General features: G+C 50.2%; 1 long non-coding RNA gene across 1 annotated transcript; it reads left to right on the forward strand.

Moving 5' to 3' along the window:
- Positions 1-2,767: 2,767 nt before the first annotated feature.
- On the forward strand, positions 2,768-7,534 carry LOC107121372. The gene is made up of 4 exons (XR_001482857.1): positions 2,768-2,881; positions 4,740-4,764; positions 6,301-6,354; positions 7,461-7,534. It is a non-coding gene; the product is annotated as an uncharacterized LOC107121372 (long non-coding RNA).

The raw sequence follows: 7,534 nt of genomic DNA on the forward strand, positions 1-7,534 counted from the left end.
GACTGTTTTGGATTGATAGCTATTGGTGGGGGGGGAAACGTGCAGATCTGTCCTCGCAGAGGAGGGAGAGCTTGTACCTGAATAAAACTTGGTCTTAAAGGTGCCACTGGACTGTTTTGGATTGCTAGCTATGGGGGGGGAACGCGCAGATCTGCCCTCACAGAGGAAGGAGCTTGCCTGGGCTATCCAGGTCAGGGCAATAAATGATTTAAGGCCTGTAGTCTATACTGCTGTGTTTAGCTTATTGTAAGTAAGGTAAAGGTTTCCCTTGCTCAAAAGCTAGTCAAATCCAACTCTAGGGGGTGGTGCTCATCTCCGTTTCCAAGCCAAAGAGCCAGTGCTGTCCAAAGACGTTTCTGTGGTCACGTGGCCAGCATGACTAGACGCCGAGGTGCCCGGAACGCTGTTACCTTCCCACCAAAGCGGTACCTGTTTATCTACTTGCAGTTTCTTGCTTTCGAACTGCTAGGTTGGCAGGAGCTGGGGCAAGAGATGGGAGCTCACTCCATCACGTGGCACCCGGGTCTTGAACTGCTGAACTACAAATCTTCCAGTCTGCAGTTCAGTGTCTTAACCTCTGAGCCACCGTGGCCCCTATTAATGTAATTTCTGTACCGCTTAATGTGTCATTTGAATACTTCTGCTCAGGGGTCATTTCATAGAAAAAGAGGTGCAGGAGCTCATTAGCATAACATTAGCATAATGTATTTGCATATGCCCCACCCCCTGACAACGCCAGAGGGCAACACCCACCCTTCAGGCTCCACTGGACTGTTCTGGATTGCTAGCTATTGGGGGGGAGACGTGCAGATCTGCCCTCACAGAGGAGGGAGAGCTTGTACCTGAAGGCAGGCGGGGGGGAGGCTCTGCAACTTACCTGGCTGCTTCTTGCTCCTCGTGACCCGATTGAGGGCTGCTGGGAGCAGGGGGTGGGGCTTGTTGCATGTGCCCGCCCCCTGGGCTCCTTACTGCCGGAGCTCCGCTCCTGTGCGCTCCCGCAGGAAATGACCCCTGCTTATGCTTCAGTTCTTTCTGGTGGTTCCAGACTTCTAAAATCCTAATGTGCTGATTATTGAATGTCCCCTTTTTTTGTTATTGTGTATGTGCAATCTGCCATGCGTTCCTGTGAGAGAGGCAGACTATAACTAACCCAAAATAACCACATCTGCCAAAAGGAAGGAAAACACCACTGTGTTCTCCAGCCACTCAATGTTACGAAAACAAAGCACTATTTCCTGTAGGGTGAAAACAAGTTGCTATTGTGTCAACGGCTCTCCACTGAAAAGATCGCACAAACATGAAACCATCCAGGAAGCACCGGTAGGTGCATCGGAGGCAGCGTGTCAGGACTTGAGCCGGCACTATGCCCTGAGCGACAGAAGACGGGGACTGAGGTTGTGCGTGTGTTTGTCTTGGCACCAGCTCTGGGCTAAAGAAGGGAACAGCTGGTCTTCCACCAAAGACGGAAGCTGGAGGTTTCAAAATGTCATTTAAAAATAACCTGCGCCCAGTGCTTGCCTGATTGCAGATAGCCCATTCTGTCACAGGGCCACATTGGGTCTCCAGAAGTCCTGGGCTTCCATCCTATGACGCTAGGACTTGCTGTCCTAATGTTCTCCCCGCCTCCGAACTCCGACTCTGCTACTAGCGCCAGAGCCGGCTCACTCACTAGGCGAACTAGGCGATCGCCTAGAGCGGGCCGGCCCTTAGGGGCACCAAACTGCACCCGACCCCGTACTCTGAGAGTTTCTTGATTATTTGTGTTTTTCATTCTTCCTAAAATGCATGTATTTTTGAAAATTGGTGGGCGCACGAGGGGGGGGGGGCGCCAGAAGGGTTCCTCGCCTAGGGTACACAATAAGCCGGGGCCGGCCCTGACTAGCGCAGTACTTTTGTCACTTCCCATCTGCTGCCAGCGCCCTGCTTTAGCATGCCTTTCCACTGTACCTTGAGGACCCCTGATGGTTCAGGAAAAGGAATGAAGCTCTGCATTTCAATATCCACAACCTCCAGATGGGTTAATTTAAAAAAAAAAACAATAAAAACCCTCAACATCTTTGCGGAGTCAGTTTGGGAAAGGAAGCTTTGATGTGCACAAACTGACAGACTTTAATCCCAGCAAACATACGCAGGAGTCTTATTTGGGCCTCACGTCCGCGGAAATCAATAGATTTTGCAAGTTAACGGGGGCTACTGTATAAATGACTCCCGGGCTCAGCTCCAGCCAGGCTTCTGCTTCTAGAACGTTCCCTCTTCGTGCAATTTTTCCAAGCACGAAACAAAGTAAGACTTTCCCCATCTACCTGTGCTACTGCAGACACCAACACGGCTCCCCTCTGCAAACTGGCTTCCGGGTCATTCCGTTTCCTAACGCTAAGCACTAATCATTTACTCCCCCCAAAAATTGTTTTTTAAAAAATGGGCATGACCTTCCCCGTTCCCCTGTGCTTTCGGGGGAGGGGGGGATGGGAGTTTACACCTGCAGGTCGTGGCCTCCATGTGACAATTTGCGGCAGGAGACGATACCATCTCAGAAAGGGGTGGGGTTTGTCATGTTTTACTGAACGGTAGATTTTGCGCGTCTTTCCAGTTAGCTCTATGCCGTGGAGCTGATGCTTTTGGATGTGGGTGGGAGAAAGTTGAAACGCGTGGTTAAAGCACAAGCGAGAGAGGAGAGGAGGGAAGAGCGCGGGTTTTCCTTTCTCTGTCCCCCCCCTCCTTCTCAGAGAATGGTACGGCCCGAACGTCGGCTTAAAAGTATCTTGTCGCGACGTTCCGGAGCAGAACGTTGGAGGCCTGAACGTTCCTTTCTGGTAGCGAGGTACAAGGCGGCGAGGAGCGCAGTTGGCATCATGCCTCTCAAAGTCAAGGTGGTTTATTGGTAAGAGGGCGTTGCGGGCAAAGCGTGGCGCTTCTTCTTGCTGTGACTGAGGCCGCTTTTCAAAAGGCCCAGGAGCACGTTTGGCAGGTTCAGTCGCGTGTCGTTTTTCTCCCATCCCACGCCGTCTGGTAATTTCTGTGAGTTTTGGTTGCTTGTTGGTGCATCCGCCTCTTTCTGCTCCTTACAGTGTGTCAGTTTCCGAGCACTCCTTCTCCTTAGACCATTCGAGTCCCGTCGATCGGGAGGAAAGCGGGGTATAAGTCGATCCCATAAAGAAATAAAGACGGGCGTTTCCCTGTGCTGCTGCCGAGTGAGGAAGGGGTCTAAGCCCAAACTGAACGGAGGTCTTCCCGACTGGACCTCTCGCAGGCAAATTTGGTTTTCTCAGCTTCTTTGTGGTCCCCTTCTGTGGGGCGCGGGTGCCCGGATAAAGCATCCCCTTCAGACATACCTGTGGGGCAGGAGGACCGGTTGGGGCAAGCCTGTGGAAAACTGCAGAGGTTGAGACACAAACAAAGATTACGGTGTGTGTTTTTGGGTGGTGGTGGTGGTGGTGGTGATGATTCCACTTTCTGGAAGAATATCCATCATGTGATGGGATGGTGCAGAATTGGACAGAATTGCAAACCCATTTAAAGTAGAAAAGACTCTCTTGTTCCAATAATCGGCCTCCTGGAAGAGCAGAAGTCTCGATTCCTTCTTTCCACCACTGCTAACAAGGTGACTTCTGGGTCTGCCGGTAGAAATTCAATTTATTGTTGGTTCTTTCTGTAGAACAATGGGGAATCCAACTATGTGAATTCTTGCATCTCAGTCCAAACGGTGATAACCGGTAGAGAGGCAGGTTTCTGTGGTTTCATCACCACAGGAAGAAGATTGAATTCTCCTTGAATGACTTCAGAAGGTATTCAGTGGTGACGAAGAAGTGATATCTTTGGGCCTTGGCCGTATCCAACCTGACCCCCTTAAACGATGCCTCTGGCAATCCATAGGAGCTACTTCAGTCGACTGTAGAATCCCTCTTTGTACCGGCTTCGGTGTTTTGTGCTTGCAGACAAAGCATTTAGGGAGTTTGCCAGCCTGTGGGTGTGGATCGGCCATTTGGTTTTGCAGTGCTGCAGCCAGAACTGTTAAGTGATCTACTAAAACCTTCACATGGCCAAAAAGGCGCAGTTCTCCGAGTTCCCAAATAGGCTGTGATCTTGAGTACCTTGCCCAAAGTCCTTAGGGTTGCACGGGTAGCTGTTCGTGAGCTAGATGGTGCAACGCAGTCCGTGGTTTTCATAGGCCCCGTTCACACGGAGCATTTGCCGTGCTAAAGAGACGGATGATAGGCGGATTTTCCGGGCGCGATCACACCGCAACGTCTGGGAAGCGTAGTGCTCCCGTGGCTAACCCGTGGCTTCCCACCGAAGATGCGGATTAAAAACCTAGTACCTACGAGGTACTAGTTTCCGGAAGACGTGAGGCAAGGGCGGGCGTCTGATCGCGTCCCGTCCTAGTCCCGTCGCAAACCGGTTACTTTTTTTTTCAGTCTGCACAGGATCCGCACAAACGATCGTGTGCATGCTCACCTTCTGGTGAAAAAAAAATATTCCCGATTGCCACGGAAGCGGCGCCTAGCGATTGCTGGTGTGATCGCGCCCCGCCGCTTCTTTGCCGCGTTGCAGGAGAGACGTGTGATCGGCACCTCCCGGCCTAACCACGGGACCTTGACGGGACGTGTGATCGGGCGGCCGCGCGTTATTTTGCTCCAGGGCAAACAGCCACGCTCCCCCCCCACACATTTTCCGGCCCGTGTGACCGGGACCATAAATAGTCTGTTTCAGTAATGTTTGTTCTTTATTTCTCTTTGCAGTGGGGCCTGAGGATACAGTCCCAAGGTAAGTGGATTGCTCTGCCTGATGCTTCGCTAAAGCCATTCCAGTCAATAACAACTTAACATTGTCATCAGTTGCAGAAAACTGATATAGGGGTTGATCTGGGGCCAGGTTGATACTCACTGCCACATTGAGTCATATGCTTAGCAACTGCTGTCTCATAACTTCGATCTGCCCAAGGCAGGCCTGCTGTGGGAAGAGGCTGGGGTGTGTGGAATTCTGGAGGACCCAGTCACCCTTGGGGGTCCATGGAGCTTGGAAAGTCATGAAGTTTGAGATGGATCTGGATGCCCAGTGGGTTCAAGGTATTTTGTTGTCCACTGGGTTTTGCCTCCTGCAAAGCTGTTGTCAGACAGATCCAGGAGGGGATGCCCATTCTCCATATCTTGTTCATGACAGGGAGAGAGGGCAATTGTTGTTGTGTATCAGCACCCTCCTCGTTGTTCTGCCCCAAACAGTTACCTGGATTTTTGGCCAGAGAACCAAACCTGTCTGGGAAGTAAGAGGGCAGCACTTAATCTTAGGGGGCTCATGGTGGTTATAATTAACCATGGCTGGAGGTCCTGTGTAATTCCTTTGGGCTGTGAAAGCATGGCCAGTGTTCTAGAAAATACGGAACATATGTATTGGGTTGGGCGGGGAGCAGTAGAGACGATCCTCTGTAACTTCAGCAGCAGTTCCTAGGGTGGGGCTGTTTCCCCTGCAGCTCAGAGATGCCGCAGTTGGAATGCCTAAGGATGGTATTAGGATCATATCGATCGCTTTGTATTTAAAGGGAATTATAATGGTGTCTCTAACTTCAGTGAACGGATGAGGCGTAGATAATTTTGAAGAGCAGGATGAGGTTGGATCACTCTGCACTCTCGGGAAGAGTGATGGGAGAGGGGTGTCACATGACCTGCCAATGTAGGCGATGCCTGTGGCAATCCTAGACATCTTGTGGAACTTTCTGCATTGTTGTTTAACTGCTGCAAGAAACCCTGTGAGCTATACTGCAAATGCAATGTCTTGTGGCATCTTCAAGACCACCTCTTACACTGTGGGCCAGAGCCCGCTGTTTAGCTGAGGCCAAAAGCCATGACTTGTACAATGAGTTTACGGCACTCGCTGCTCGTAGATCAAAATCAAGACTCCTTTCTCATTGCATCATACCTTATCCTGGAGATGCTGGTGGTGGAACATGCAGATCAGATCCCTCGTTACTAAGTAATAGCCCCCTTTCATAATCTGGGTTGCCAAGTAATGCTCCTTCTATCTGGAATCCTGTGAGCAAAAATTCTACTTTGTGAGCTACTGGCATTAAAGTTGTGAGCAGGTGATTTGGCTACTGCATAAATTAGTTTGCTCTGGAGCCATCCCTCCTGAGCTAAGACAAAAATGTGTGAGCCGGAGGCTAAAAAACTGTGAGCTAGTTCACACTAACTCAGCTTAGAGGGAACACTGTTGCCGAGTTAGGTCTTAGAGGTCCTTAATTCCTTTGGGAACTACCAGTCTTTATGGATCATGAACTTAACTTCTCCATCCCTCTCTTCCACATAGTATCAGCGGCTCAAGAAGGAACTCGAGAAAGAGTTTCCGGGCAAGCTGGAAATAGTGAGTATATCCCGGGGCTATTGGCTCAAGCCTGCTTGTGTTTGTACAATCATGTGATCTATTAACTGGAGTAGAATTCTGGTATTGCCCTTTCAGGGAAAGAATTTGATATGCGTGCAGGCTGTTTCTTAATGTAAAATGAAAGTGTGCTTTGTGCTCCAGCCTCAGACTGAGTCCCACGCAGAAATGCCTTAAATTGGCTGTGATGAATGTCTGGTCTGCTTGGCAGATGTTGCTTCTGGGCTCTGTAAACCAGCAGCTTTGTTCTGGGGAAACCTGGAAAAGTATACCTTGGTTAACACCACTGCTGCGCCCTCTGCAATATAAAGCTCCAGGCTTAGTTCGCAAGTATGTTCTAAAGCAGCCTCTTGGTTTGTGCAGGGTGATAGTAAGAATCTACAGGTTTGGCTACTCGTCTCTGTAAACTGATTGTGCCCCAGAATCCTCTAGCACAGGGGTCCCCAACTTGGTGCCCATGGGCGCCATAGCACACACTGACACCTTTACTGGCATCCGCCAAATGTTTCTAGAAAGTGGGCAGGGCCAGGTGGGGTTGTTGCTCAGAAAGGCTTCTTATTGACCACTGGAGATTTGATTGGCTGTGCATATTTTTTTCAAATGTTGCTTTGGCAGCAACTGCCAGCACAGCACAGGGATCTTTACTATGTGACTGAAGGCAAGTCGTGGCAGCCAGTGTATGGCTGGCTCCACCCCCTTGTGCAGCCATTTTATGGCTACGACCATCACGGTGTGTCAGAATTCCAAATGGGTCCACAGGCTGAAAAGGGTTTGGGACTGCTGCTCTTGCGCACAGGAGTTCAGTGGCAAGCAACAAGATGCGGAAAGTGTTCTTGGTGGGCAGAAGGTTTGGCAGCTCCAGCCATAAACTCTTGAAGTGTTGGGACATGGTTGTCTTACAGGTCGGGTCAAGCTTAGAGATGATGGTGGGCTGTGGAAATAAGAGCTACAGATGTGCTGGAGGGAGCGCAGTCATCCTCTTAGATGTGCCTTCGTATCTCCGTATCTTATTGTTGGTATTCAGAAAGCTTGTAGTGAGTGAGAATACACACATGCAATACTTTGTCCTTCCCCCTCTTTCGACCTAGTGTGGTGAAGGGACTCCTCAGGTCACAGGATGGTTTGAAGTGACAGTCGGAGGGAAGCTGGTGCATTCCAAGAA

This window comes from Gekko japonicus, unplaced genomic scaffold, assembly GCF_001447785.1.
Source record: "Gekko japonicus isolate JY-2015 unplaced genomic scaffold, Gekko_japonicus_V1.1 scaffold2321, whole genome shotgun sequence".
NCBI classification, from domain to species: domain Eukaryota; kingdom Metazoa; phylum Chordata; class Lepidosauria; order Squamata; family Gekkonidae; genus Gekko; species Gekko japonicus.